Consider the following 23,323-nt stretch of genomic DNA (forward strand, 5'->3'; position numbering starts at 1 on the left):
GATTAGCTAGTCGGGAATATCGGTGTTTCAAAGGTTTTTTAGACACCTCCGGAATGTGAGCCCCAAGCTAGTTCTGTGACGCAGCTGTCTTGGGACTGACTGGAAGAGTTTTTGTGTAAATAGCCACTTCAATAAATATCAATCACATGGTCATAAGGATGTATTTATATAGAAAAGTAAGTTGAATATTCTTGCTGTAGGACAGACTGGGAGTATGCTAATAAATGATTGCAATCTAGTTGCAAATTACACTGTGACAATCACTCATGTGCAGTATCTTTTTCTGTGGAATTAATAATTTTATTCCAAGACAAACATCTATATCACAATATGCAGATGTGTAATAATGCACTATATCTGGCTTTTTATCTGTGTATAGATAAACAGCAGGCAGAGTCTCAGTCTTGATCCTGTTAGATCTGAGTGCTGCCTTTGACACTGTGGATCATGGGATCCTCTTACAGAGACTAGGGGACTGGGTGGGCATCTCTGGTGCAGCACTAAACTGGTTCAAGTCCTATCTAGAAAACTGGGAGTAATTTGTTGAAATTGGAAAATGTGTCTCAGATAAAAGGTCCCTGACCTGTGGGGTAATAATGGACTTCAGAACTTTAACAGCCACATCTAATCAATAACATCTGCAGCTTTTTACCACCTAAAACACTGCAAAAAATCAAAGGTTTACTGTCAAAATCAGCCTTGGAGAGACTTATCCATGCATTCGTCTCCAGTACATTAGACTACTGCAACAGCCCACTCACTGGTCTCTCCAAACGAGCCTTAACACAGCTGCAATACATCCAGAACGCTGCTGCTCAGGTCCTGACTAGAACCAGGAAGTACGAGCACATGCGTCCTGTGCTCAGGTCTGCAGGTGCCCAGAGTCAGGACTAAATATGGAGAATCAGTGTTTCAGTTTTATGCAGCTAAAACGTCTTCCTGAAGATGTGAGACACTGTTTAAAGGTTAAAAACATTGTCAAACATTGTCAGACTCAAAACTGTTCTGTTTAACTGTGCATACGACTGAAAGGTTTTCATTCTGCTCTTTTCTCTTTTAATGTTAATTTTATGATTTTATTTGATTATTTATGTTTTGATTTGTGTGATTTTAATGAGTTTCTTATTCTGTAAAGCTCTTTGAATTACTTTGTGTACAAATTGTGCTATACAAATGAACTTGCCTTGTCTTGCCTATTTTCAAACATGATCATCCAATTAGATTTGTTTCAATGATTCATGTGAAACGAAGGAGCTCATTGGTCACCTGGCATTTATAAAGAAAATGATTTTTCTCTCACCTCAAATTAACAGACTTCAATGCTTCGCTCACTGATTACACAAACACCCTTGATGTTTTTAGTCCTGGTATTTTTTCCCCTTCTTTTTCCCTCGTAAGCAGCTATATTTGTTTTGATACAATGCCTTGATTGGCTAATACACCTGTCAATCAAACCCATTTGAACTCAGGTAGGTATAACTGGTGATAAGACTCACATCTTTAAATATTGGAGAAGTGTTTATTCTGGATCCCAGGCATGTAAAATTATGCCTATAAGTAGTGATTTAGTGTTATGTTTGTGTAAAAAGAAACACCAACAGGGGGTGCAAGAGAAGTGAAGCACAAGAGAGTGAAGCAGTTTTATTCAGATTAATAATAGTCGCTGTTCCCGTTGAATATGGGCTTTAAAAACTTAGAAGCACTTCTGGATAGCTGCAGGTGACGTTACTCGGTGGAATCAAGTATAGTGAGCGCTCAAAAATAGAAATAGACTAAGGATTACTCAAACACAGCTTATCGTAATTGTATTGAAAAGCTTTTTACTTTGAAATTGTAAACCAAACATTACCACTTTAATTTCTCTGAACATTCCATAATGAGCTCCAGTTCGTACGAGAGTTGTCCAAAGTATCAAAAATCACACAGTTTGAAATATTAGCATCGTGACAACACTAGTTCACGTGTGGTCTAGAGTCGTGCACAAGTCTTTCTGTCTTCTCTTATGCTACAGATGTGCAGATATGTGGTGCGGCCCCGAGCTACCAGCTTCTTTCACTTATCAAATTAAGTGCTAGCGTTCTGCTGTTCCCCGCGGGCCCTTTAGCGTAAATTGATTCTATTTAAAACTTTATTTTTCCAGCCTGATAAAGATGGCTGTGGAATGGAAACGTTCGGAATGTGCTCCCAAAGAATAGGTGGGTGGAGGGGTTAGGGTAGAAAATGGCACTTTGAAAAAAAAAAAAAAAAAATTAGGCCAGAGAGCGGCAGAGTGGTTAGCAGCGGTATATGGTGGGGGGGTGCCACGACTCCATAGAAAACCACCAACAGAGAGGCAGTGAGTGTGACAGCCTGAGGAATAATAGTACAATTACACAGTAGATGAAGAAAACACGTAGAATAGGCTGCTGATATGAAGAGCCTGTGCTACTAGTATTAAAGCTGCAAGGACTGATTTTCAAGCCATTAGTATAGATATTTAAAGCAACATCGTAACTTTCTGGAGGTTAGGGATGTCAAAAGTATCGAAAATCAGATACTAATCGATACTAAAACTAGATACTCATTTGAACAAATCTTGATAAATCACATTCACAGGACAGAAATTAATCTTTCCTGAATCCTTAATAGCTTTAGAACGAGCTTGAGCTGTACTGGAACAAGTATAAAATCACGCAGACTACTATAAGCACTGGAAAACTGAGGGATAGTACTGATGTAAGGTCAGATGGTAATATAAAAGACAGTACTACTATTTGATGTCGAAAAAATCACGTTCTATTGCCTAAAGCACATGTGTCAAACTCAAGGCCCAGGGGCCAAATGCGGCCCGCCATGTCATTTTATGTGGCCTACGACAAGATAAATTTAAATGTATGACTGTCTTAAAATGTCAGTTTATCAGGACTTACGCAGTTACACAGACATATTTTTTATATCTTTGTAAATTTGAGACAAACCATTTTGCTGATGTGGCCCTTGGTGAAATTGAGTTTGACACCCCTGGCCGAAAGAAAGTGTTTTTTAGTATCATCGTGGTATCGGAATCGGTATTGAGAATCCTATTCCTACTCCGAAATCATGGAAAAGTCAGGTTTGTGGAGATGTAAGCCCACTCACTGTAAGGACACATGTTTTTCTTTGTTTTCAGTGCAATAAAAACATCACAAATAAAAAAAAACATGCTTGCTTTTTTGTCAGTTTTTTCCTAAAAGGTGGTTAGGTATAACAACCACCCTTTCCCACATTGCTAGTATTCACATGCATGAATTTCCGACCATGTGCTTAGTATTAGAAGGGATTTCATTGCACGCATTCGCCTCTGAGTGTTTATGTCTGAATTATTTTGAAGTAGATAATTGTTGGCCTTTTAGACTTTAGCCCACGTTGGCACAGCTCTGACTTGGTCTGGTGCCACACTGTACCCATGACTTTTCAGATGTTATTGTGGCACATTATCAGCACACCACAGCAGGTCTGATCATAATAGTCTGAAAGGTCAAAGTCAGAGCCAAAATACAGGACTTATCTGCAGACGAGACTGCAGCTAAGGTGCAACTATAATACCAAATAGCCTCGCTGCCTCCAACTTTTACGAGATTTTTCCTGAACATTTTAAATATTCTAGTGTTTTTTTGTAGGTTTAAAGGAGGCATATTGTAATAGCCTTTTTTTCTTTTCTTTTTTTTGGGTGTTCCTTCATCGTTAGCTGACTCAGTGTTACATTTTGATTGGTTCATGCATGTTTGAGTAATCCTGCTTTGTTTAGAATTTGAGATTAGGTTTGAGTTATCAGAAAAATCCTGTTTACATCTACCCCCTATCCCCACCCACTGCTCTGTACTTACTAATTGAAAATCTATCTTGTTACAGTGAAATGCCACTATGAAAAAGTAGTGTCTGTGAGTGCTGCAGCTTTGAACAGGGAATCATTTGACCTGTTTCTATTATCAAGCCATTTTAGACGACATTACATTTGGTTTTATATATTGGTTATGAACAAATTCTGCAATAATTTCCTACATAAGCTATAGTTTCATACTGAATATCCAAAAAAAAATACACTTATACTTTTACAAAATAACGCCACTTACAGTTTGGTTGGACAATAGCGATACTGCGATCTTCTTAAAAACAGAAGATTACTTAGATCCCAGTTCCCATCAGTGTCTATGTCCAGTGTTATGTCCTTGGGCAAGACACTTCATCCACCTAGTATTTAAGTATTTAAAGTGGTTGACGCAAATTTTCTCTCATCTTTACGTGTCTTTCTAAAGCTCTTCTTCACTCTTTATTTGACGGAGTTACTACAGTCCTATATTTCCACCCAGAGACGATAGAACAGCGCCCCCTGCCTGTCAGATCCTCTCAGTTTTTAACGCAGTTTCAGACTACACTAAAAACCCACTTCTTCTCCCTGGCATTTAATACTAGCTAGAAAGGATATCTTGGTGTTTTATTGTACTTTCCCTCTGTATGGTGTTATCTACATGTTTTGTTTTGTTTTTTGCACTTCGGTCAGCTGAAGTCGTTTTAGATGTGCTAAATAAATAAACTTGAATTGAACTGATATGCACAGCCCACTGCACCAGGTTGTTTAGGCCGGGCTTCTTCTGATGCATTATTTAACTGAACATGGGAAGCGTTAATGGAACCTCCCTCACAACAGCAGCGTGTGCAAGACTTGTGTCAGTACAAAAACTTTAACGCATCACTATGAGAATTTTAAAAAACAACAAAATGTAATCTATCCCTGTTTTTTTTCTCTTTAAAACATGAAAAACTGAACTAGTTTTGGTTTGCAGCGTTCCAAAGTTATTCCTCTCTTTCCAAACGCAACACTAAGAGCCGTTTTACATTATATCTGTACTGAGGCAAAACTCATTTTACTCTACATCATGGACAAAAATTGGGTAGAGTCACTTTAAAGATGGATTATGGAGGGTCCTCTAACTACTGTCTCCATGGAGATGACATTGCTTTCCCTGGGATATTGTCTTTCATTCTTCTATAGCTGTAATCCTACATGTTTTTAAAGTTCAAACTCTTTAAGACTTGACAATATGTACACCAAAATCCTAATATAATGCTACCTAATATCGCCTTTTTACATTAGCATTCACCTGTTTTGTAGCTTGTTATTTTCCAACAACATTTTTTTTTTCCCCCACAATAATTAATCAAATATAAGAGTGATCAGTATTAACACATTTGGTCACACATAGCGCACCGTTACGCTAATGTTATCCACAGTTTATCCACATCACGTACGCGACGATTAGCTCAGTTAGCTTACTTTTCCTTGAATATTTATCCGCGCACACAGCCGGAGGAATGTAGCACGCTAACCCAGATGAGTACAACATATGGAGCAATGCGATGATAACCCAAGAGACCACCAGCACTCAGCCTGACGCATGTCCCCGGGCAAGAGCAGGGGTAGGAGGAGGAGGAGGAGGCCATCTTGTTTCATGTATGTTTTCAGAAAGTCAAAGGGAGCGGACACAATATGGGGGTAGATACTAGAGATTATGGCTGATAGCGGTTGTTAGCATCCAGAGGAACCGACAGCTGTTAAGTTCTGCCAATATTTTTGGGCTAATTAATAAAAAAAAAACTGGACTTACAACAAACTCACAGACAGCTCTTTTTCACCCCACCGTAGTCACGTTTTAAGTAGCTTTGTGTGTATTTTTTTGGTCGGAAGTTTAAGGCAGGAAGCCGAAACGCTAAAAAGTGCAAATATTGGTCTATCTCTGGCGTATACACTGAGCATACACCCGAGTACTTATGTGAGGTTTTTTTTTTGCAATGAGACTGACGTATTTCCGAGCACGGAGACGCATCAAGGGCGAAGGGGAGGTGAGCTAACTCTGATGAAATAGACTTGTACGTGTGACATCTCCGGCACGGCCCTCGGGACTACGGCCAATCACTGTCAAGAATAACACAGCAACTTGGGGTAATGCATGTAAACACTAGCATAACTGCACGATTTTGACACCACGATGATCATAAAAAACGCACAATTTATATCTGTGTAATCCCTCAGTCGTCCAGTAGGTTCATAGTGGTCCATGGGTGTATACTAGTCTATGTGTCTTATACTTGTTCTGATACAGCTCAACATCATTCTAAAGCTTTTCAGGAAAGGTTCATTTCTGTCCTGTGAATGTGACTTTTTTAGTATTGATACCTGCTCAAACGAGTATCTAGTTTTGGTATCAATCAATATCTGATTTTCAATACTTTTGCCTACTGCACAGGTGTGGTAATAAGATAATATGTAATGATATATTAATGTTAATTGCTATTGTTTTTTTGGACTAGGAAAAGACTCAATACTCAATACCGATTCTGAAACCATGATGATAGTTAAATATCATTATCGAAATATGCCTATGTTTTTTGTATATTACGTGCTGACTAATTATAAGACATCTGCCAAAGAGGAATAGTTTACTTTGACAATTATCTGCGTCATAATTTTGCAACTTTGATAAAGTGTAAGTTCCTCAAAATAATTGATTCATTCTGGTTAAAAATATGTGTTACTATTTTAAAAGAAAAGTGAATCATCCTCTTCTAGCATTTCGTAAAAACAACCACTGCCTAATTTTTCTTTCTTAAAAACATAACAAAAACCCAAAACTAGTTCATTTGAAATGGTTTGCAGTTGTCCAAAATTATTCTTCACTTACCTTGTGTACTCTGAACGTGCTAATTATTCACGGTGCTGAGTTTATAAGCATTTTTCAGAGGCAAGTGCAGAGTCACAAGCTAACAATCACTAGCATGCTAACCGCACTTCCTGTCAAGGGTGTCGTGCCAAATTTTGGGCCCTAAGTACAAATTATTATGGTGGGCCTGGACTACATGTTATCTAATGAAAATGCATAGTACATATTTTGTGAGAGGCCCCTCCCTGCACTGGGCCCTGGGTAAACAGTGCCCCCTACCCCAAGTGTTAAATGTAGTGATATTTATTTTAAGAAATTATATATATATATATATATATATATATATATATATATATATATATATATATATACACACACACACACACATATTTTGGTCAACAGAAACAATACGAATCAATTTCTTAATATTTCTTAAGAATTTTGCCAAAGATCGAACTCAGAACCTTTAATCAGGTAAAACATGGTAAAAATAACCCCTCAAATAATATGAAAAGTACTTTTTACTCTTCAGTGCAGTTCAAAAATGTAGTGGAGTAAAAGTAAAAAGTATTCTCTGTACAATTTACTTACTAAAAATTCTACTTAAGTAGAGTAGTTTACTTTGTTACCTTCCACCAGTGCGCGGGACACATATGTAGCCATCAGCGTCGGATATGGGAGTAGCAGGCGCCTCTTAGCAGTGTAATGCACAACAAATATGTGCTTAGCGTCGCATTATTCATAGTAGCGTGTTGTGATGGTGCCAGCCCCAGATCAATAAGCTAATTAGCCATAAAGTATATGCATGGCCGTGATACATTATATGGCTGGCACTTCTTGGCTAAGATCGCCCAAGAATTACCATATAAATTAGTTGTGGTCATTTATTAAGCTAAGAGCAGCGTCTGAAGGCTTGGCACACGACACCACGTCGGAGAGGGGAAAACAGATATAGTATAGTATAGCCGGTACACACATTAGTGAGTAGAAACATGCGAAGTCCAACAGGAGAGTGACAAAGTGCAATGCTTCATTTTAGCTTGTTTAGGGTTGTTTTTTTTTTAAGTAGATTATTACTATAGTACAATATAGACTTTTTAGAGCTTTTAAACCCTTTTCATTTACCCCCTCAAAGTTTTATTTTGCATGTTTCATGCATGTGTGTTGCCTGGCAAATCCAGAATGATGTCTCTATATTTTTTTTTCTCCATTATGTCTCAAGCCCAGTCAAATGTGATCGTGCATTCAGATTTTTTTTTTTCCAGTGACTCATGTGAAATGAAGAAGCTCATTGGTAACCTATGATTCACAAACAAAATGACATTTCTCTCACCTCAGATTCATAGAGTTTACTGCTTGTCTCATTGATTCTGCAGAAATCCGCCATGTTTTTCAGTCCCATGATATTTTTTTTTACAATACGAACAGACCATACGCTAATCTGAAAATGGGGAGATTCACCAGTGACCAAACTCACATTTTCGTAGCCTAAGACAAGCATGTTTGAGTAATCGTTACGCTCCTGTATTCAAGACCCCATTTTGCCCATCTACCCCCGTTTTCACCCCCACTGGTACACACCCATTGCTATGTACTTACGTCGCTCTCCAATTGAATTTACGATACGTTACATTTGACAACCCTAGTAGCTACACACATTAGTGAATGGAAACATGATGAGAGGCCAAAAGTCAGGTCCCGGAGTGCTTCAGGAGACGTGGGCACATGTAGTGAGACGTTAAGGAAAGCCCTAACATGCTTTCACCCGCCTTTGTGTTTCACTGGGCTGAGAGTAATTCAATCCAGCGCGGCTTCTTCTGTGTGTGGACGCACTCAGACGAGACGCTCCGGCAACTCTACACGGCGACAGTACAGTGCACGCGGCACAGCGTACCCACACAGAAGTGCAAACGACAGGTTAGAGTACTGCTTCACTAAAACATACCCATGTTGTCACAATACAAACATTTCAAAATCCTTTTCGATACTAAGGAGTAGATAAGTAGTCAAAAATTCATCTAAATCAAACTGTAGTGATACCATGTTAGTTGGCATTATTATAGCATTACATATTGACACACCAGCGCAGTAGAGTTGTCAAAAGTATCAAGAATCAGATACCAATCGATACTAAAACTGGTATTGAAACACTCATTTGACACTCATTTGAGCAGGTATCAATACTAAAAATGTCACATTCACAGGACAGAAATTAATCTTTTCTGAATAGATTTGGAATGATCTTGAGCTGTATCAGAACAAGTAAAAGACATATCTGGAGTTGTGATTTATTTCATTTGTGCATGTTTGCGAAATCTTACATATTTGCTCTGTGTTTTCTTGTCCCGAGTTGAAAACACTTGGTCTGATGATCCGGGACGTGTTTCATGCACCTTCTCAATATGTCGTACGATGGTTTTCATTGCTATGGAGCTCAACAGTGACCGTCGCGGTTTCGGTATAAAATTTTCCATTAATTTTTTTCATATACTTTCTGAAAAAAAAAAGTAAATTATAAGTTTGAAACCTTCCTTGGAGATAATCAGCTCTGTGGTAACTAAGGACCATAAGCCCTATAATTGTATTTACAATCTATTTCTGAAAATGTATAAACCGCAAAGTAATTTAAACATTTCGCTGAATCTTGTGTTTTAAATGTGCTTTTTTCACTTAAAACAACCATGTTACGGATATTAGTTAGCATGTAGCTAGTTAGCCACCACGATGTGATTTGAATTTTTTGAAAAGTCCATGGGGAAAATGAATGGAAAATTTACTTCGGGAATCTGAGCAGGCGGTCACTGTTTCGCTCCATAGCTCTGGGCAGTATTGACAAAAAAATATAATGATTTAATGTTTATTATTTATTCATTTATTTATTTATTTCCTTTTTTTTTTTTTTATTCCACAGAAATGTTCTCAAACGTTGTGGTTAAGGCTCAAGTCAAGGTCAAACTCTGCATACGTATTACATTACCTACATTGTTTGAATTCCATAGATCGCCGAGCTGGTTTCAAAGCTGTACAAACTGCACTAAAACACTATTTGACTAAGATGAATGGGTAATATGAATGCATTGTGAAGGCCAAAGGGACTTTACAGAGATTCAAATGCTTTTTCTTCCAGGAACCAAGCCAACACCAATGAGAGCACCACTGTAATACTTGAATTGCATAAGAATATTGCTGCATCCTTAATCAAGTTAAAAAGCAGTATATAAAAGGAGAGACATCTGCATAAATCAGACGAGAAAAACATTACTGAAAACCATTTAAAAGATCATAGCACTGAAAGACACTGTAGAAACTGTAACTGTACTGTAATACTTTCTTTTAGAACTTTCTTACCGTGCAGAAGTCCCTGTATGGGATAAATGGAATGTTTTGCTCAAGAAAGTGTCAAAAAAACGATTTAAGTACGTCACCTCAAACAGCGTCACAACAAAATGCTGCGTTGCCAGACCATGCTAACGCCTTGGCCTGTCGTGATAATTACTATATCGACTTCAATAGCTGGAACAATATATTTTGGAGTTTTTGTTGTAATAAGAGAAAATTTGAGGTGTAAAGGATTGAAAATGTAACTTCTGTGACTAATTATTGCTTCATTCTGCTATAATTTTTTTGCAGCTCACTCCACTTAATGATACTGCCTATTTAAAAATTGTTTACTGGTTTTATGTTACGTTATTGGTCTTGTATTAGTGGCATAAAATAGTTTCAACATATCATGCTTCAAAATGTGTTGGACCTATTGGCGCCTGGTAGCAGGTATGTTTGTTTTCTTTTTCATTTGTGCCAAAATGGTGAAGCGGCACGGTTGAATCATACCAGTATCATTGTTTAAGATCTCTCTGATTGGCTTGTGGCTGACAAGGTCTTTGCTGATTGGTTATCCCAAGCTTATTCCCTCACCTTAACCATTTCCAGCTAATGCTTAACCTTAAGCTGACACGGACAGGAACAACGCAGCTAATCAGAGGCCACGCTTCCCCTGCCACCCTGTGAAAAATAGATTAGCGTACAGGATGGTGAAAACAGGAATTTTCTGAGCAATGCCAACTTGAATGCAAAAGGATAAAGATTACACAAACATTACTAAATACAGCTTTGAGTATTTTATTCTAACATGGATAAAAGCTCAATTTTGCATGTTACGCCATTGTTGACATTAACCAAAGTTTATAAAGTTAGTTTAGTAGAGATTGGTAGTTGGCAGGAATGAAATCATCCGAATTATTCTAGTGAAGGTGTGTGGAGATTAAAAAGAATGAACAAATCCCAACTCCAGGTCTGTTTGTGATGAGGAAACATTATAACATAGATCAGAAACTAGCATAATATGGACGTTTAAGCTTTAGCCAAAATCCGAGAAACCGCAGCAGTGCCTGGACACTTGACAAACACTTGTGATGGATTGGCGCTGCTGAACTTTAAGGAAGTAACAGGAGAGGATAGAGGATGTTCTCAGCACGACGAAAGGAAATGGTGTGTTTGCCCTTACGGCTTTTACATAGAACAAACTTACCACAATATTACATTCACACAAGTTTAAAATGTACGCACTAGCAGTCAAAAGTTTGGACACATTTTATCCTTAATTTTTCTTCTTTATTTCCATGATTATTTACATTATAGATTCTCACTGAACTACGAATAACACATGAGGAATGTAGCAAATTAAGAATAACTCATAACATATATCTGATGTCTTCAGTGTGTGTCCAAAATGTAGCAGTAATAAACATAAAAAGAAAAAACACTGAACGCGATGGTGTGTCCAAACGTTTGACTTTTTCCTGTCTCTTAACATCGTGACAATCACACTTTTCATATGTCAGCAGACTCTTTTTAATGGTCTAATAAAAAGTTGCGATAAGTTAACCATGCCTGATTTCCCCAAGTCACAACAAATTCAGAAATTATGACGTAACAAAAAAAAACATATGCACAAATAAATGATCCAAGGTAAAACAACGGAAATAATATCAGATAAATTTTGATGTTTACATAAAGGTCTATGATTGTATAATTCCAAAATAGTCGGCGATAGGTTTCACAGATCGCTTCCCACTTAACCTCGTACTACTGCCCTTGTGTCCTTGGGCAAGACACTTTCACATCAAGTTGCATCAATAACAGAATGACCTGTATTTTCTTTAGCCTGGTTGACATTACAATGTTTAAAACGCAAAATTCTCAAATTCATTGTCAGCAGCGGTGGGTAGAGAAGCCAAAAATGTTACTCAAGTAAGAGTAGAAGTACAAAGTAGTGGGTCAAGAAATTACTTAAGAGTAAAAAAGAACTACTGAAGTAAGAGTAACTTAAAGAGTAACTGTCGGGACGTAACATCTGATGTATAATTTGACGTGAATGTAATTTGAAGTTGACAGAATATTAAATAATGCATAAAATCTAGTATTTCACAAAAAAGAGAAACACTAAAGTTTACAAAGTTACACAAATAAATGTAACTCAGTAAATATAACTACCTGCCTCTGATTGTCAGCGCTGAATGCAATTCTTCTCAAAACTTACAAATGATTGAATTGGTTTTATAGTAAATAACCGTATAACTGCCAGTCACCACACAGTAGCCACCGTAAAAATGTAAGAAAATATATTGCAGTGTGATATATCGCTGAAGTAAATATAGACGATAAACAATAATATTGAAACTAATTTATGCCAGTGACACAAAAACCCAAAAGCAGATTTAAACCACAAAAACTATTCTAAATCTACAATATTGTTAAGAATAATGAGCTGCAATAAATAAACAGCAGAATGAAGCACTTTAGTACTTAGCTTGCATCTGTAACAAGTCACAGTTATTAATTAAACGGTTTGAATCTTATAGAAAAAAATAACCACGTATAAGAAAAAGAAAGTGAACTTAGCAAGTACAGGAGATTACTAAATACAACTTTGAGTGAGCAAATGAGAACAGAAAACTTCTCAATTCTAACATGATTAAAAACTCAATTTTGCACATGTCTATAAATCAGAAATACCATACCTCTCAAATCCCCAGTTTGCACCAGCCCGTTTCTCCATGGCAACAGCACACACAAATCTATTCCAGCCCTTCTATGCCACATTCAAAGTGGGCAAAACAGGCATCAATTATTAAGAGCGCCTCGTGTTGGTACTTACGGTCTGCTCTGCTTTGCCAGCTGCGCTACAGTGGAAGGGGATAGCTTGGTTGGGGGCACATTGTTAGCCTTATCTGAGATCTCCTGCTCGGACCACTCCTTCGTCACACAGCCCTGGGAGGATGTGGGGCATGGAGGCTGGAGCTGGGAGCGGAGTGGTATTTTATTGTTCTAGGCGGGAGTGGAGGTGTGGGTTGGGCGGCTTGCAAAGTGTTGAAAAGACGGTGGAGAGATGGTTGGTCAACAAAGTAGTGTTGTTCGCAAATTCGCTCAATGCTCGATACCGATTACGATGCCACAATGAATTTAAAAATGCTCCTTTTTTTAGTAATACAATGTTGTTTTCATATAAAAAATGATAGTATGTCCTTTATCTTAACGTGACGTCCTATATTCATTTTGATAGAGCTTAAAATCAGGATAAAACTTTATGATAGTATCGATACTTCTTCAAAATTAGTATCTGGTTTCAATGTTAGTTTTAGTATCGATCAACAAAGTAAAATAAAAAAGAATCATTGTGGAAATTGATGGAGATTTTTAAGAATCCACTGTGATCTCTTTCTATATTTTTTATACAGATTGATATCAGTCTCATGTCCTTCGTTGTGTCTCAAACCTGGTCAAACGTGATCGTCCAATCAGATTCACTCTTTTCAGTGACAAATGTGAAACAGAGGAGCTCATTGGTCACCTGTGATTCATAAGCAAAATGACATTTCTCTCACCTGAGATTCACAGAGTTGATTTAGCAGAAATCTTCCATGTTTTTCAGCCCCGTGACATATATTTTTTCCTTTATTATTTCCAGTTAGTGATGTGACATTCGTGACTGAGTCGGCTCTTTTGAACGGTCCCTTAACATAAATGGTTGGAACTGGATCAAATTTTTTAAAAGAAACAAATCTTTTTTTTTTTTTTTTTATGCATTTTTAAACTGATTAGTGCTGCACCAACACAGGAACCGGCTCAGAAGCGGAGCAGGTGACGCAAGTGAGCAGTTTGTGCACAAGAAAAGCATACCTTAAATAAATAATAATAAATATGTTTTGAACGGCTCTTTCAAATGAATGGATCCAAAAGATTCGGATCCCCTAAAAGAACTGAAAGTCCCATCGGTACTTCCAATATGGATGGACCATACATGTCCCCGACTGGCTAATCCATCACCCCCATTTGAAAACAGATTCAGCGGTGACCAGACTTCATAAAGCATTGAACAAGTGTGTATGAATGAATGCAGCCATGAGACTATATATATAGATCTTGTGCTTTTACTCAGTGCAGCGAACATCACAAGTTATGAAACATTTAGTTTGTTCTATGTTTAGTGCGGTCCTCACAAAGCACATGCATAAAGTAATCCACAGATATATACGTGTGCTAAAAGTAGAATCGAGCTACACATTAAGTAAAGCTGTTGTGCAAAATCATTTACAGTGTAGATCCTCACTGAAACTATCAAACCTATGGATGGACCCACCTGAAATGTAGTACTGTAAACAGAAGATAAACTCCAAATTTGTTTGAGTTTTTTTTTTTTATAGCCACCCTCACCTTTTCTTTGTTACATAATTCCATACATTCTTTGTTACATAATTCCATACATCTTGATTCACATATTTGACGTCTTTCGAATGTCTTTCTAAAATGTAGAAAGTAGTAAACAAAGACTGACTATTGCTACACTGCAGAACATTCCAGGCAAGCTAATAACATCTTTAAAGAGACAAGCAGCTGGCGGACGTCCCACTAGAAAAGTTACATAGTGCACCTTTAAGCAAGTTGATGTTGTGCAAGTGAGCAAGACACTTTCACATACATTGTATTGCAACAAGTGGGACCTAAACTTTTCTGTAGCTCATAGCATTACAGTTTGCACTTATGTATTGCACTTGTTTTACTACAAATACTTTTACAATACAATTTTAATGAGGTAATAGTGTTATAGTGAAAATTTCAAAACTAAGGAATAGATTTGATTCTCAATACCAATTTCAATACCACAATGTGTAATATAATAAAACACACGCTTTATTTAGACAATAGAATGTATTTTTTTTAACATTAAATCGTAGTACTTTGTTTTATGTTAAGGTTAAGGTTATGGTACTTAATTGTCCCCGTAGGGAAATTTGTCCTCTGCATTTAACCCTTGCTTTATATCACTATGTGGCCTTATATCTGTGTAATCCCTTTCTTTCTTTATTCTTTATTTGACAGGGACCATGTACAAATTCATTAATCTTACAAAAGAAAAGATGATTTGTTCCAGATTTAGCTACTGCTACTTTCCATGTGCAGCCCCTGAGCAGGTGAACACACATTAAAATACACAGGTCATTACGATTACATCAGAAGACAAACAGTAGCAGTAAAATACAATAAATGTCCCCCATGTCCAATACAGTATGTTTCCCACCGTCCATACCAATCTAAAAAAATCAATTATGTGCAGGTTTTTACAGTGAAACATTACAAATTAACTAGACCAGTGTGGACATGTTTGATTATCTAAAATGTACTTTTTCAAATTTCTAGTAAAATTATTCAAATCTACAAACAATTTCAGACGGTCTGGAGCTGATTCAATGTGTGATGGTTTGAAATGAAAAGGCCGATGGATCTTTTTGGTACTATGCAATTTTGGTTCAAGTGGACCGGGTAGTTTCAGTCGTCCAGGTAGGTTCCATAGTGGTCCATGTGTGTGTATACTAGTCTATGTGTCTGATACAGCTCAAGATCATTCTAAAGACATTCAGGAAAGGTTCATTTATGTCCTGCGATTGGGACTTTTTTAGTATTGACACCTGCTCAAATGAGTATCTAGATTTGATACTAGTTTTAGTAACGATTAGTATCTGATTTTTGAAACTTTTGACAGCTTATATAGCGCTTTTCCACGTTCAAGTCACTCAAAGTGCTTTACATCAAGGAGCCACTCACACACATTCATACACCAGTGTACGCAGTATTCGTCTGTGGGAGCTGGAATCGCACTGCCAACCTGTGGGTCCATGGATCTGCTCGCTCAACCAATGATATTTACATTGAGAGCGGGATTCGAACCGCTAACCTTCAGATCAGTGGACAAAAACTCTACCAACTGAGCCACTGTCGCCCATGAGATGAGATCATTTTTAAAAAGTAGATCTTGCAACGTCATTTCAGTTTTCCAGCGACTACCGGAGGCGTTCCAAGGACAAAAGTGCCCCGACTTGGCTGAGACTTGCATCAACAATAAAGCAGTCCGGCGGTCGGCGTGTTCTGGCCTCTCGGGTTTGGAAGGCCGAAGCGCCGATGGCTCTAATGAGAGTGAAACAAAGGCCTGGACGGTTACGGCAGCTCGAGGATGACTGATAGGCAAAATTTAAATCAACACAATGTTTCTCCTGGCACACATCCACTATTCAATCACACTCCGTAAGCAGATCTGTCGTCATCGATTGTTCCGAGTGAGGTCAATCCAAGCTTACATCCTCAGTCCTGTTACCTTGACCTTCTGGTTCATTCTGGGAGATGGGAAAAGTAAAGAAAAACACAAAAATGAACAAATAGCACACTCACGCGAGCGGGCATGAGATACTCCAAGACGCTACGTTAAAAAAAGTGAAAAACACAACTCATCATCTTAAACTTAACGGTATGCCTGTCACGATAACAAATTTTGAAGCACGATATAGCGCTACGGAGAAATACTGCGAGAAATGATAATACTGAAAGTACTTCACGCCACTGATTAAGATTAAAATAAAGCAGGATAATCCCAGTAAACCGTTTTTAAATAGACCGTTTCATTAAAAGACATGAGCTGCAACAAACTGTGACAGGCCTATTAAATGGTTTACCGTGGTCCGAAGTTATTCCTCACTTCCCTGACGCATTACGAGCATTCTAATTATTCACAGTGATGAGTTTATAAGCTCTTTTCACAAATCTGAGAGGCCAGAGCGGAGTTCTGCCGCCACTATAAGGTTAACCACAACGAGATTTACTTATTACTCGGGCTGTAGCCGATTAAAAAAATTCTTGGTCCACAAAAGACACGTGCCGCAGATCGATTGGTCGACTAAAAAGGGGCGTGGCAAAAGCCCTTAAAGCGATTACGTATCTGTATGTATCCGACCCAAACTGCACTTACAAGACTACACCTGCAGGGGGAGTTCATGCTAAATCGCGATAAATTGCAGATAAAACAATTATTCACTTCCAAATCTTGCACTAACTTAGCTAACATATCTTGCTGTTGCTGCTGTTGCCCCATATTAATCCTTAAATCTAACTAAAATGAACTTATACATTTTGGTCGACTCCATGAACTAAAGGACTACACCTCCACTTATCACACCCAATAAGTATCATTCAGGATGTTCCGGAAATAAAACGAGAATAGAGGTACTTTCATGAGCAAGCAGCAAAGTTACTGTTAGTTCAGAATGATACTACTCAAGTAGACGTATAAGCAAGAAACTCAAGTAAGGGTAACTGTCTGGACGTAATATCTGATTTACAATGTGAAGTTAATGTAAGTGGAAGGACAAAACATTAAATGATGCACGTAATCTGGTATTTTCAAAGGACAGACACAAAAATTTGAAAAAAACGACATTATATTTGAAGGAGCGCTGCAAGAAACACACACGTTCAAATCATTTCATATTGTCGACTTAAAGGTTTTGTCATTTGTAGAGTACTCGGATTGTTTAGTACTCGGATGGGAGACTGCTGGGAATATCAGGTGCCACAGTGGGGCGCAAGTGGCAGTCATTGTGTCCTTAGGCAAGACACTTCACCCACGTTGCCTAGTGTGTGTGTGTGTGTGTGTGTAGTGGTCGGAGGGGCCAATTGGCGGTCTCGCTTTGACCCCAGGGCAGCTGTGGCTACAATAGTATCTTATGTCTTTGAGTGTCCAAAGAAATCTGATGCATTATTATATTACTCAAGTTGGAATACGGTGTCTGCAAACTACTCTGAGAAGTACAATTTTACTGAAAGTGACTCAAGTAAACGTAATCCACATTTGCAGTTTGGGAATGCAAATACCACACTTCTTAATATTCTTTCAATTCTACAATAAAAACACCACAAACAACATAGGGGGGTTGTCAAAAGTATCAAATTGATACTAATTAGAAGACACATAGATTAGTAAACGCTCCACTACAAACCTACTGGACGACTGAGGGATTACACAGATATACGGCCACATGGTGATATGAAAGAAAGTACTACCATTTAATGTTGAAAATCATATTCTATTTCTCTACTAAAAAGAGTTTTTTTTAATCATTATCGTGGTATCAGTATTGAGTATCGAGTCTATTCCTCCGTATCGAAATCGAGTTTGAAACTTTAGTATCGCGACACCGTACTGTATCTCAACTTCCAATTCCAAATCTCTTCACAACTTTCCCGATCCGCACCCACCCCTTTCAAAGTTTACCATGACCTGGATTACCGCCAAATCTGACAAACACCTTCGCAAAAGCATTAATCACTCTTAACGAACAAAAAAAAAAAAAAAAACCGCACCTTGTTCACTATCCATTAGCGTTTATGTAGCCCGCGTCCCCGCAGTGCTACATTTAAGTGGCAGGCATTAGAGTACTTACACAGCCCTCCACAATGGAAGCACGACTGGACCCAATTCAACCATCACCGGGACGCCTATTGAGTTACGGTTTCATGCTGCAACCCAACCCCTTATCGGACATGTTCTGTCACAAGTGTTTTGTTCAAAGTACCTCAAAAATCCAGCAGCGTAGCCAAGTCCTGTCTAATTAGCCAATAAGATGTAACAGTGATACTAGCAAATATCCATGCGTAGATAAGAAGACGAGGGCGTATCAGAATACTAGCTAATGGAGCTTTGCCGGGTACTTAAAGAGTGCATGACCGACAGTGGCTCAGTGGGTAGAGCGTTTGCCCACTGATGCAAAGGTTGGGGGTTCAAATCTTGATCTCTTGACTCCCCCCAAATGAATGTGTGTGTGGTTCCTTGATGTAAAGTGCTGGAAAAAGTGGAAAAGCGCCATATATACCACCTTATGACTTGGTTTGGTGGGATAGTATCGCTTGTAAATATTTATCATAGTTTTACTTAAGTTAAATTGCAGTTTGTGGGCAAAAAAGTTGAAAAGAAAAGCACAAAACCAAAAGAAGTAGTGCCGAGTTTGAAAACAGAATCCCTCTACCTTTGTTATCAACATGAACATTACATCCAAAAGGCACAGATCATTTACGTGCGATGTACATATTTTTCTGACAGTTTAAATTTTCATGTTGTCATTTATTTTCATTAACCTAATCATAAATATTGTGTAACTAGGCCTGTCACGATAATAGATTTTGAAGTTCAAAATCGTACCCATAAGTAAAAATCAGCGAAAAACGATAATATTGAAACTATTTTTGCAACTGACACAAAAAAAACAACAGCAAATTTAAACCACAAAAACAATTCTAAATTTACATGGGCCTGCAATAAATAAACAGCAGAATAAAACACTTGACTTTGCATCTGTAATGAGTCAAAGAAGTTATTAATGCAAACTTCTACAGCTCGAATCTCATCATAAAGCCAAAAAATAGCCAAAAATCTCCCAGTGGTGCAAAGAAAACTTACAGACGATAAATATTGACCCTAAAAAATACTGGCTTCCATCTTTAAGGCACTCAAAGCTCTTCACATCAAGGAACCACTCACCCGAGGACACAAGGACAGTATACAGTTTGCACCACCAACCTGTGGGTGAGAGGATCTGACCGCTTTACCGATGACGTTTTAGGTCGAGAGCGGGATTCGAACCTCCAACGTTCAGATCAGTGGAAAAACACTCATCCGACTGACCAACTGTTGTTCAAACGATAAGTCGATATAGTAATTATCATAAAAGATCAAGGTGTAAAACTTATGGAATTACCTCTGTAAAATTATAAACTTCACCAAAATCCAAAAAAACTAGAAAAATGTAGGATTTTTTTTGTTGGAAAATCTTAAATACAATGATGTTAATATGTTTTAGTGAAATGTGTAAGCTAACCTGTCATATGCACTTGGGAGATTTTAGTGTCTTTCGGCTGCGGTTATATTTTACAGATTATAATTGGGATTACGTAATAAAATGCATTAAATGTGTGCAGTGGTGGAGGTGGGGGTGTAGTGTAGTTCATTATTTAGGAAAGTGGAGTTGTATTGTGCGGTAAAAAGGTTTTGAAGCAATAGATTCATTATGCTTTAATATTAACTGTAGCTTCAGACTGGCAGAGGCTTTATACTGTGGCAAGTTCAGTCGACACTAGTGCTGTTCCATTTCGATGCTAAGGAATAGACTCGATACTCGATTCCGATACCACGATGATAATAACACACTCTTTAATATTCCCATGTGTCCTTATATCTGTGTAATCCCTCAGTCGTCCATTAGGTTCCATAGCGGTCCATGGGTGTATACTAGTCTGTGTGTCTTATACTTGTTCCAAACCTTAACCCTGGGCCTGTTCGTAGGGTCATTTACCCATTAACCAGGTTGGCAGTTCTAGTCCTGCTACCCACATGGCACAGTGTCCTTGAGCAAGACACACTACAAAAACAAACATCAAGTTAAAAGTGAAACTGAACACTAAATCCACTTTTTTTTCGCTACTATTGTCACTATTCCCCGATAAAAGCTATCCATACTGGGGTTGTCAAGTATCTTAAGTCAACTACGAACTGATACTTAAACTAGTATCGAATCTAGATACTCATTTGAGCAGGTAACAACTAGTATACGCCCTTGGACCACTATGGAACCTACTGGACGACTGACGCATTACACGGATATAAGGCCACATGGGAATATAAAAGAAAGTACTACAATTTAATGTTGAAAATCACATTCAATTGTCTAAATAAAAAGGGTTTATTTATTTATTTTTTTTATCATCATCGTAGTATCGGAATCAGTATTGTAATGTCAGAAGACTTGGATGTATTAAAACTACTAGTAAAGATTTGTTGCAACTGAAATCAACAGTTTAATCTGAATTCCTATTACTTACTAAAATCAGTCTATGCACAATAAGGGAGTGTTGTTTCATAATCACATTTGGCATTTTCTCTTGAAGAAAAGGTAAGCAACAGAGAAACAATGGGTTCTTAACTATAGGCCAACAATTTTATTTATTTAAACGTTTTTTTAAAGGACCCATATTACGCTGTTTTCCTACCTAAGTCACAATGTTGTTTCCTCATCACACACAGACCTGGAGTTGTGTTTCGTTCACACATGTTTAACACACAAATCCTGCATATTTAGACTGAGTTCTTCTCTCAAACTAAAAACACTCTGTTCCACCTTGTGATGTCATGTGGTGATACAGGAAGTGCTCCACTGTGTTTTTAAACTCCATACACCTTCACTAGAATCATTTGGATAATTTCAGGCCTGGAATTTCCAATCTCTACTGAACTAAAGGTAAAAGGAGCTGTTAACTTGAAACCTACCGCTTCATGACATCACAAGGTGGAACAGAGCATTTTGAGCTTTGGAGATGTAGACAGACTAATAATAAAGGGTTACTCAAAAACAAACACAACCAAGTCCGTTTTTGAGGAGGTAATGACATTATAACATGGCTAAACTGTAATATAGGACCTTTAAGCAGGAAAGCTGTCGAGCTGATCTCTTTTTCAGGGGAGATCCTGGCTCAAGACCTTCAGCATGTTAATTAAGCATGAGTTTTGATGTGCCCTCTCCTCATGTGGAAAGCAACTCCCTGCTCCAAAAAGTATTTCAGTAATGTAAAAGTTTGAAGAGGTTGGGTAAAGTTGAACTCAAATATGTTCATTTGAAGACAATGATTCTCTAGATAATTTGCAATGATCTTTATCAATTTACAAATTAAAAAAACCCCACAGGTTAGCCGAACATTTCTAACCTATATGATGAAGCTAAAAGGAGCACGCCCACACTGCTGCTACTGGGCCTGTCATTGGCAATAGCCTGTTTGTCATTATGGGTTATTTAAGCAAGATCAGCAACAAGTCATAACTCATGAACACATCCCTGAAATCACACAGTTTAAGCGTTAAATATTGTCTGTAGTCTAATTTTAGCTGTTCTACCTCACACCCCTAGAGCCTACATCCAGTGTCAAAGGATTTATGTCTAAGTTTGAATATGAGACAGAGACAGCGCGAGGCTCTCATGTTCCCTGCGCACGGACACTGTCAGACAGCGCTTATTAAATTGTCCTCCACTGCAGCAGTCTCCTCTGCTCCTGCTCCTCTGCCTCTGTGTGAAACACTCAACATGTCTCACCTGTGGATGGCTCTAGAAGCCTGGCATCCTCATGGAGACGCAGCTACCATGCTAACAGGTTGTCCGTAATCAAATTAAGCTCAGCGCAGCGGAGGCTGCCGTCTGCGGAGATGTGTCCTCTTCCACAGCCAGAACCACATCCACACACCGCGCGCAACAGCAACAGAGAGTCCTACAGCGCACATAGCCCGCTCATAGCCCGCACATAGCCCGCTCATAGCCCGCTCATAGCCCGCTCATAGCCCGCTCATAGCCCGCTTAGAGTCCGTAGAGTGTCCACTGTCCGCGGACAAGTCACCGCTGCAACACGGAACAGGTGTGTGCGCGTGCGAGCTGCGTGCGCGCGCCACCACATGAAACACCACAACAACAGGCTGCCGCTTCTTTCCCAAAACTCCACACCTCTGTCTTTATCTACATGTGTCTCATTCACAAACACGCGAGCAGGCGTGGCCGCGCACGGACACAGACTAAAGTGTTTGTGCACGCGCACAGTGCGTAGCCTACCTGACGGAGGTCGCTGCGGCTCTCGGGCCACAGGTGATGGCTCGAGCCTCGGCTGCTGCTCCGTGCGGGGGGGGCGTCTACGCGGTGCGGAGGGCTCCGCTGCCGCTCACAGTGCTGCGGGGCGCGCGGGGGGCCGACCTGCGGGCTCCTACATCGCTCCCCCGAGCCGCTGGCGCAGTGGCTGATGGGTAGGCTGCTCCCAACCAGGAGCTGCTGCTGCGCGCGGAGCTGCGGGGTCTGTTGCGGGTCCTGGGTCCGCGCGCTCTCATCGAAAGCTGGGGAGGGGTCCGCGCCTCGCCCCCTGCGGCTGTCCGCCGCTTGCTGTTGCTGCCGCTGCTGTTGCTGCTGTGGGGTCCGGACACGAGCCCCTCGCGCCGCGGAGCTCTGCGGCGGCGGCGGGAGGGGACGCGGCAGTGGCGGGGGGGGCTGCGGAGGCGCACCGCAGTGGCAGCTCGGAGGAACGGGCTGCTGCGGGGCCCAGGGGTCCTGCTGGGGCTGGCTGCAGGACGGAGGTCGGTGTTGCGCGGTGTTGACGCCGGGCAGAAGCTGGGGGTCGCCACGGGGGGGTTGGCTCACGCGCGGCAGCTCGTGGAGGCTGTAGCGGTGCTGAGAAGAGGGCGGGGGCGGCAGGCTGAAGAGCTGCTGGGCGGGGGGGCTGTGGTCTCGATGCCGCATGCC

At 39.4% G+C, this 23,323-nt stretch overlaps 1 protein-coding gene across 2 annotated transcripts in view; it reads right to left on the minus strand.

Annotated features, from left to right (window-relative positions):
* kcnn1a (potassium intermediate/small conductance calcium-activated channel, subfamily N, member 1a) overlaps nt 1–23,323 on the minus strand; it is a 95,906-nt gene that overhangs the window by 67,725 nt on the left and 4,858 nt on the right. The window contains exon 1 of one of the 2 annotated variants that reach the window (XM_033983072.2): nt 22,646–22,687. The exons of the other annotated variant lie outside the window; for it this stretch is intronic. The gene's annotated coding sequence lies outside the window, so the exon portion shown is untranslated. Of the gene's footprint in view, nt 1–22,645; nt 22,688–23,323 lie in introns of those variants that run through there. 2 annotated transcript variants of the gene reach the window in all.

This window comes from Periophthalmus magnuspinnatus, chromosome 17 (genome assembly GCF_009829125.3).
Source record: "Periophthalmus magnuspinnatus isolate fPerMag1 chromosome 17, fPerMag1.2.pri, whole genome shotgun sequence".
Taxonomy (NCBI): Eukaryota; Metazoa; Chordata; class Actinopteri; order Gobiiformes; family Gobiidae; genus Periophthalmus; species Periophthalmus magnuspinnatus.